At 35.8% G+C, this 8,515-nt stretch overlaps 1 pseudogene; it reads left to right on the plus strand.

Annotated features, from left to right (window-relative positions):
* The first annotated feature begins 7,633 nt into the window (after positions 1-7,633).
* On the plus strand, positions 7,634-8,144 carry LOC131825961 (large ribosomal subunit protein uL23-like; annotated as a pseudogene).
* Positions 8,145-8,515: the final 371 nt, after the last annotated feature.

An 8,515-nucleotide genomic window follows, 5' to 3' on the forward strand; every position in this document is an offset into this window, starting at 1 on the left:
ATCCCAGGGTCCTGAGATTTAGTCCTACATGGGACTCCCTGCTTAGCAAAGAGTCTGCTCCCTCCTCTCCCTCTGCCCCTCCCTGGCTTGTCTCTTCCTCACTCTTTCTCTCAAATAAATAAAATCTTTGAAAAATAAATGAATAAATACACAAATAAATAGCAAACTAAATGGGTAAGATAGATAACACTCATTAAATACATTTTTTCAAGAAAGTAGGAAAATAAATTTGCCAACTAATTTATGAAGTTGGCATAATCTTGATACTTCAATTAAATATGAAATAGAATCCAAGATAAACGTTAATCCAAATCCATAAAATTCAATATACACGTATATAGATATACATAAAGAGATACAAGTGATACATGATAGTTATGTAACAATTTCTTCAATAATGCAAGGAAGATTTATTCTCATTCATGCAATGTAATTTACCACCACAAGAATGAAATAAAGGAGAAAAAATACAAATTCTTCTGAATAAATGGGGAAAAAATTACATAATAACATTTAATGCCTACTATGACTATGAGAAAAAGAAGAAGAAAACTTCCAGAAAACTAAAAGCAGACAATCTTCATGCTTTGCTAAAGATTATCATAAACTGTAGCAAATACACTCAATGGAGAAACTCCAGACAATTCCCTATAGAGTCTGCAATTAGACAAGGTAATGTTCAATACTAACTAGTTAAGACACTAAATTAAGAAAAAAATTATATAGTTAAAGAAATTATATAATATAATTGTATATTATATTATATAGAATATAGAATATATTATATTACATATATTCTATATTATATTCTATATTATATATAATTTTATGTATTATAATATATATTATTAATATTATTAATATTTATATATTATTATAATATAAATAATATATTATATATAATTTTATATAATTTATATTTTATTGTATTATATTATAATTATATAATTTAACTATATAAATGAATTTTATATAGTTAAAGCAATTATATAAGAAAAAATAATATTGGAAAGGAAGAGACAAAAGTATTTTTATATATGCATTTGATAAATAATTATTACATATAACAACCAAGAGGATCCTCAAACCATCAGAACTATTAAGACCATTCATGACCCTTGTTAAATATAAGATTAACATGCAAATAAAGAAAAATCATTTCTCAACACCGGTCATTCTCAAATGGGGGGCTTTTGCCTGCCAGCAGACATTCTGCAGTACATGGAGACATTCTGGTTGTCATGACTGGGGGGTGTGAAGACAAGGTGCAACTAGCATCTAGTGGGGAGAGGCCAGAGATGCTGTTCACCACCCCACAGTGCACAGAAGAGCCCCCACAGCAAAGAATGATCCAGCCCAGAATGTCAATAGTCAGGCTGTTTAAGAAACACTGCCCCACACCACCACAACAACCAGTAAGAAAATGTCATAAAAAATAAGATACCATTTACAACACCAAAACAAATGGCAAAGTATCCAGAGATTAATCTAACAAGACATTTATAGAGATTTAATTTAAGAGAAAATGTTAAATGATCTAAAAGAAAAGTTAAATTAATGAAAAGATATTTTCTATCTGTGGATACATTTACTTCATATCGTAAAATTTACTCATTCTTTCTCAAAGTTACCGATAAATTTTAAATAATCCAACTTTAAAAATCGTCAGTATTTGAGGAGCTTGTTCATCAGACTCTCAAGTTTTTAGTGAAGTCCAAGTTAGGGAATCTTGCCCTACACTTGAGTAGCTGGTATCTTCTTCCAAAAAGTGCTATAAGAGGCAGATGTTGAAATAAATTGAAGTTCGGTATTTGCAGGCTGTGGTTTCTTATAGTAATCCTCAATATATAGAGTTCAACCTATTTAGAAGATAACCAAAGTTTCTTATCTTGAAGGATAAAATTGCATGTCTTCACTCATTAGAAAATTAGTTTTTAAGGCAGTGTTAATGACCTTTTAAGCATCATCATTGTTAAAATTATGCGTACCTATAGCTGCACGCTACATGAAGACTAGATGATCAGATAGAAAGTTTTAAATGTCATTTTTCCTTTGTTCTTCCTTGACATGGCATTCTACTACTTTTGGTACATGTTTAATATCAAAACTCTCTAACTCTAATCTCTCAGAAACTCATTAATCTGCATTAATAGCCTTTCTGGGAAGCTGTAAGTTTAATCAATTCTTATTTGATAAGGGTCTCTAATGCTTTCAGTGATGAGAGACATACTGAGCAACAAATTGTCAGAGCCATCGGCATCATCCAAAGTCATGTCAGATGTTGATAAAGAGAAATTCCTTGTACAATACAGGAATGTAATTCTCCATTCTTTATCCACTGAGAAGGTTAATAAAACAGAAGCCCTTAAAATGTTATCTAAATACTTGAAGGAAGATAACTTATTAAAACAGAGTATTTCTTCATAATCTGGACACTTTCATATTTGGATAGCGCAGGCTGTTTTCTCAATGACCTGATGGAGTTATACAAGTCACTGCTAAGCTTAGTTGTTAAATGTCTGTCCACCACAGGGAAGGCAGAAACTGCAGTTAACTGCCACTTTTTGCAGCAAATACCCTACCTCTGAGCTGTACGCTAATTCATTATAACTTTATAGTTTGGTGTAGATTTTTTGTTTTGGGGTTTGTGGTTTTGTTTGTTGTTGTTGTTGTTGTTGTTGTTGTCGTATGCAATTTATATGATCCTTCATATCAATCATCTTATTTTATCTTCAAAAGTCTAAGTCAGGAGAAAATGAGGATGTTGCTGTTACCAATGGGGAAATGGAACTCAGTGACCTTACGTGTAGACATCTGGAAAGCAACAGAATCAGAATCAGGCTCTGGGCCCTTGACCCCAGGTACAGTACCCTTCTATCACACTGTGCTGGACAAGAACCACAATATCCAACAGAAGATGTTCCAAGGGGGCGGGGGAATAAAACACACAGACTCAGGTCAAGCTTAAAGGAATTTCTTTACAGTTATTTCATAAACTAGTTACTTAGCTCTACTGAACTGCTAGTCATATAAAAAGATGATGCTGCTGGCCAGCCGTCAGAATATGATATTTGCTATTTGATTTCTCCAGAGTCGGGATGGTTTTGTACCACTCCTGTTGCTTTTCTTCTCTGAATGCTCTTTTCCAATCTGTCAGGAAATACTGAAGGACTTAATGTGTAGCGGAGGTAGCATGTGGCTAGGGGACAGCTTCTTGGAGGTCATGCTCTCTTATTTTTCTCTGTGTCCCCAGTGCCCAGTATAATGTCAATACATACAGAAATCTCTCTCTCTCTCTCTCTCTCTCTCTCTCACACACACACACACACACACACACACATACACACACACACTTAAATTCTGAATTACAGTAGACTGCTACTCTGCTTTGACCCACTGACTTTATAACCCTGCACAAGTCTACACACCATATGGACTCACAACTTGTACCTAGAGGTCATGCAATTACTTATTTGGCAGTGAAAGACCCCAAACACTCTGCTTTGTCCCACATAGACATCTTTATGCTTTATTTGTTTCCCTCTTTATCCTCCTGCAGAGCTAAGTTCTACTCTTCCTTCAAAACATAGACCAAATATCACCCTTCTGCAAAGCTTCTCTGACTCCAGCCACAGGCCAGATCACAGGAGTAAATGCCTCCTTGCTTTAGACCGCTATCACGCCTTTCACTGCCCTTAGTCACTGTAGAGTGAGACAAGTATCTGTGCTGTAAGTGGCTGGTCATAGGAGGGATTATAACACCAAAGTGCCTGAGGAAAAAGAACACTAGTCTGGTTTGGAATTCAGTAAGCTATTTCAGTGAAGCAACTCTCCCCTGTGTTCAAACAGGAAACCTTAGTGCCCAGCAATACTTTTGTTTAAGAAGTGAAATTAAGAGGTTAACTCCAGCGTGAGAAGCAAGAAGAGGGTTCCAAAGTTGCAGAACCACTTTTTAGTATCCTGCTTCTTCCATGTGTAATGCAACTGTAAGCCAAACATGAAAATAACTGTGGCAGGGAAGAGCAATTAGCAAATTTGGTCTCGCCAAAGACCAAAATCAGCAATAACTAAAATTAGCAATAACTGCTATTTCTTTTTAAAATGTAAACTATTCTGCTTAAACAATTATTTGGGTGAACTAATAATGTTTTACCTTCAATATTAACAATAATACTTAAAGTAAGAGTTTATTTTTATTTATCAAGTATAATTTCACCTGGATGAGATTCAGTAATTTTTGATTAAGCTTTGTTTTTTTAATGCAAAAAAAAAAAAAAAAAGATATGACTAAAATCAATTTCAAAAGAAGTTATTTTATTTTTAAGATATTGGATTGTTTTTATTAGTCATGTATAATTAAGGCTCTGGCTCTGATCAGATACTAGTACATATAAATATTTGAGAACTCTTATAGTGCAAAGTCAAGATTTATAAATATAAAATAGTATTTTTTGGCCTCCACTTTCAAATGGCTAAATCACTTACTGAATTAGCTTTGGGAATACAAGCATTAAAACAAATGCAATTGCTAATATTCTTCCCTGGAAATTTTTCTGATTTCTTTAAACACAGAAATCTCTCTATAATATATCCATGTAGAAACAAAGCAGTCTATATATTCCTTAACCATGGACTGGCCTCTCATGATTGAGCTCTCCAAATAATAAATCAAAACTAATCAAATGAAAAAACATATATGAAACCACTTGAAAATTAAAAAGTGCTATAAGCATGTAAGACATTATTACTATTCAGCTGCATTAAACTAAACCATCTGAAGATTAACTCTGTCATCCAGGTTTTTCTTTTCCTGATTCCAAGCTGACCAGTGGCTTAGTACATTTTCTTTGTTAGAATCTATACATAGTCAACTGTAGGAAGAAAAGCAAACCTAAAATACATTTTTCTCTGAGTCTTAAAAGTAAATCCTGGTGGGGGCCATTTTATAACTCCTCCCCAGGAGTTTTTAACTCTCAGAGTGGTTTGTGTTGAGCCTCTAGGAACTCAGCAACTACACTTCGGGTTTTCCTACCCTAGTTCCCCTTCAGTGGTGATTTCTGCTACAGTCTTTACTGAGATGAGGAAATTGGGTAACAATGATGTTAAATACCCTGAATGTGAAGCAGCCAGCAGGTGCTAAGAGCCAGTGTTGAACCAGGTTGTGTGGTACCAGAGAGGTGGTTACAGGTGGTGACTTCCAATTGCTCCAAAGCATTCCAGGGTGCACCTTGCCTGGATTGTGGTAGATATATTCAGCTATAAACCCCAGCAACCACCTATCACTAAAATGACTAGGAGGAGGAACATTCAAAGAGGAAAAATTCAGAGGCTGTGCTCTCTTCATCAGAACTATTAGATATGGACATAAACAGTATGTTGGAAAGATAATTCAGGTTAACAATTATCCAGGCAATGGCTAGGTTGGAGAAAACCATTAGTGACAACATAGAATCTCTAAGGGCAGAAGTGAGCCACCAGGGCAGAAGTTAAAAATGCTATCAATGAGATCCAGTCTAATCTAAGTAATCTAACAGCTAGGGTAACAGAGGCAGAAGGTAGAATTAATGATCTGGAGGACAAAATTATAGAGAAAAAGGATCAGGAGGAGGCATAGAACAAACAGCTTTAGAAGCCATGAAAATGGAATTAGGGAAATAAATGACACCATGAAACGTTCCAACCTCAGAATTATTGGGATCCCTGAAGGGGTGGAAAAAGACAGAAGACTGGAAGATATAGTTGAACAAATTCTGGATGAAAGTTTTCCCAGTCTAGGGAATGGAACAATATTCATATCCTAGAGACAGAAAGAATACCCCCAAAGATCAATGAATCTAGAAAGACCTCCAGGCACTTAATTATGAAACTGACAAATAATAATTTTAGACAAGAGCTTCTGAGGGCAGCTAGAGGGAAGAGTTTCCTTACATACAGAAGAAGCTCCATCAGAATAATGTCAGACCTGTCCACAGAAACCTGGCAAGACAGAAAGGGCTGGAAAGACATATTCAGGGCACTAAATGAGAATAATATGCAGCCAAGAATACTTTATCCAGCAAGGTTGACATTCAAAATGAATGGAAAGATAAAGAGCTTCCAAGACCAGCAAGGTGTAAAAGAGTATGTGACCACCAAGCCGGCACTACCAGAAATATTAAGGGCTGTTCTATAAAAGAACAAAGAACCCAAGAGTGACAAAGAATGGAAATTTACAGAGAAAAGCTGTAGAAACAAGGACTTCACAGACAACATGATGTCAATAAAAATGTATCTTTCAATAATCAAGTTCAATGTGAACAGCCTAAAATCTCCCATAAAATGGCACAGGGCAGCAGATTAAATAAAATGACAGGACCCATCCATATGCTGTCTACAAGAGACCCATTTGAAACCTCAAGATACATCCAAACTGAAAGTGAAGGGATGGAGAAGAATTTTTCATGCCAACAGGCTTCAAAAGAAAGCTGGGGTAGTGATTCTCATATCAAATAAATAAGATTTTAAACTAAAGACTGTAGTCAGAGATACAGAAGGACATTACATCATTCTTAAAGAGTGTATCCACCAAGAAGATCTAACAATTGTAAATATTTATGCCCCCAATACAGGAGCAGCCAACTACATAAGCCAACTGTTAAGCAAAATAGAGTCCTATTGAAATGAAAACAGTAATAGTAGGGGATCTTAACATGCTACTCTCAGTAATAGACAGATCATCCATGCATAAAATCAATAAAGAAACAAGAGCTTTGAATGACACATTGGACCAGATGGACCTCATAGATATATACAGAACATTCCACCCTAAAACAACAGAATACTCATTCATACCATCGGTTGGTATTGGCTCAACCGATACCAAAAGATTGAGATAATTCCTTGCATATTCTCAGACTACAATGTTTTGAAAGTGGAACTCAACTACAAGAAAAAGTTTGGAAGGAATTCAAACACTTGGAAGCTAAAGACCACCTTGCTTAAGAATGTTTGGATCAACCAAGAAATCAAAGAAGAACTTAAACAATTCATGGAAACCAATGAGAATGAAGACACTTCAGTCCAAAACCTATGGGATACAGGAAAAGTGGTCCTAAGGAGGAAATACATAGCCATCCAAGCCTCACTCAAAAAAGTTAAAAAATCCAGAATGCACCAGCTCTCTTTACACCTTAAAGAAATGAAAAGTCAAAACAAATTAAGCCAACCCCATGCACAAGAAGGAAAATAATCAAGATTAGAGCAGAGATCAATGAGACAGAAACTAGAGAGATACAGTAGAACACATCAATGAAACTAGAAGCTAGTTTTTTGAAAGAATCAATAATATTGATAAATCAGTGGCCAAACTAATCCAAAAGAAAAGAGAGGACCCAAATTAATAAAATTATGAATGAAAGGGGAGAGATCACAACCAACACCAAGGAAACAGAAATAATCATCAGAAATTATTATCAACAGTTATATGCCAGTAAGTTAAGCAACCTAGAAGTAACAGATGTATTCCTGGAAACCTATAACCTCCCAAAACTGAATCAGGAAGAAATAGACAACCTGGATAGAGCAATATCTAGTAATGAAATTGAAACAGTGATCAAAAACCTCCCAAAAAACAAGAGCCCAGCCTTTTACGAAGATGGCGCCAAAAGCTAAGAAGGAAGACCCTGCCCCTCCTCCCAAAGCCGAAGCCAAAGCAAAGGCTTTGAAGGCCAAGAAAGCAGTGTTAAAAGGTGTCCACAGTCACAAAAAAAAAAAAAAAAAAGAAGAAGATCTGCACATCACCTGCATTCCAACGACCCAAGAATCTGCGTCCCGGAAGGCAGCCCAAATACCCTCGAAAGAGCGCCCCCAGGAGAAATAAGCTTGATCACTATGTCATCATCAAGTTCCCCCTGACTACTGAGTCAGCCATGAAGAAAATAGAAGACAACAACACACTTGTGTTCATTGTGGATGTCAAGGCTAACAAGCACCAGATCAAACAGGCTGTGAAGAAGCTCTATGACATTGATATAGCCAAGGTCAACACCTTAATCAGGCCTGATGGAGAGAAGAAGGCATACGTTCAGCTGGCCCCTGACTATGATGCTTTGGATGTTGCCAACAAAATTGGGATCATCTAAACTGAGTCCAGCTGGCTAAATCTAAATATAGTTTTTTCATGAAAAAAAGAAAGAAAATAAAAAGAAAAAACAAGAGCCCAGGACTTGACAGATTCCCTGGAGAATTCTATCAAACTTTCAAAGAATAAATAATACCTATTCTCATGAAGCTGTTTTAAAAAATAGAAACAGAGGAAAATTTCCAGACTTTTCCTATGAAGCCAACATTACCCTGACCCCCAAACCAGGTGAAAACTCCATCAAAGAGGAGAATTTGAGACCAATATCCCTGATGAATATGGATAACAAGATTCTCAACAAGATCCTAGCTAATAGGATCCGACAGTACATTGAAATGATTACCTACCATGACCAGGCGGGATTTATCCATGGGATGCAAGGTGGTTCAACACTTG

The sequence above is a fragment of the Mustela lutreola genome, chromosome 2 (genome assembly GCF_030435805.1).
Source record: "Mustela lutreola isolate mMusLut2 chromosome 2, mMusLut2.pri, whole genome shotgun sequence".
In the NCBI taxonomy this organism is placed as follows: domain Eukaryota; kingdom Metazoa; phylum Chordata; class Mammalia; order Carnivora; family Mustelidae; genus Mustela; species Mustela lutreola.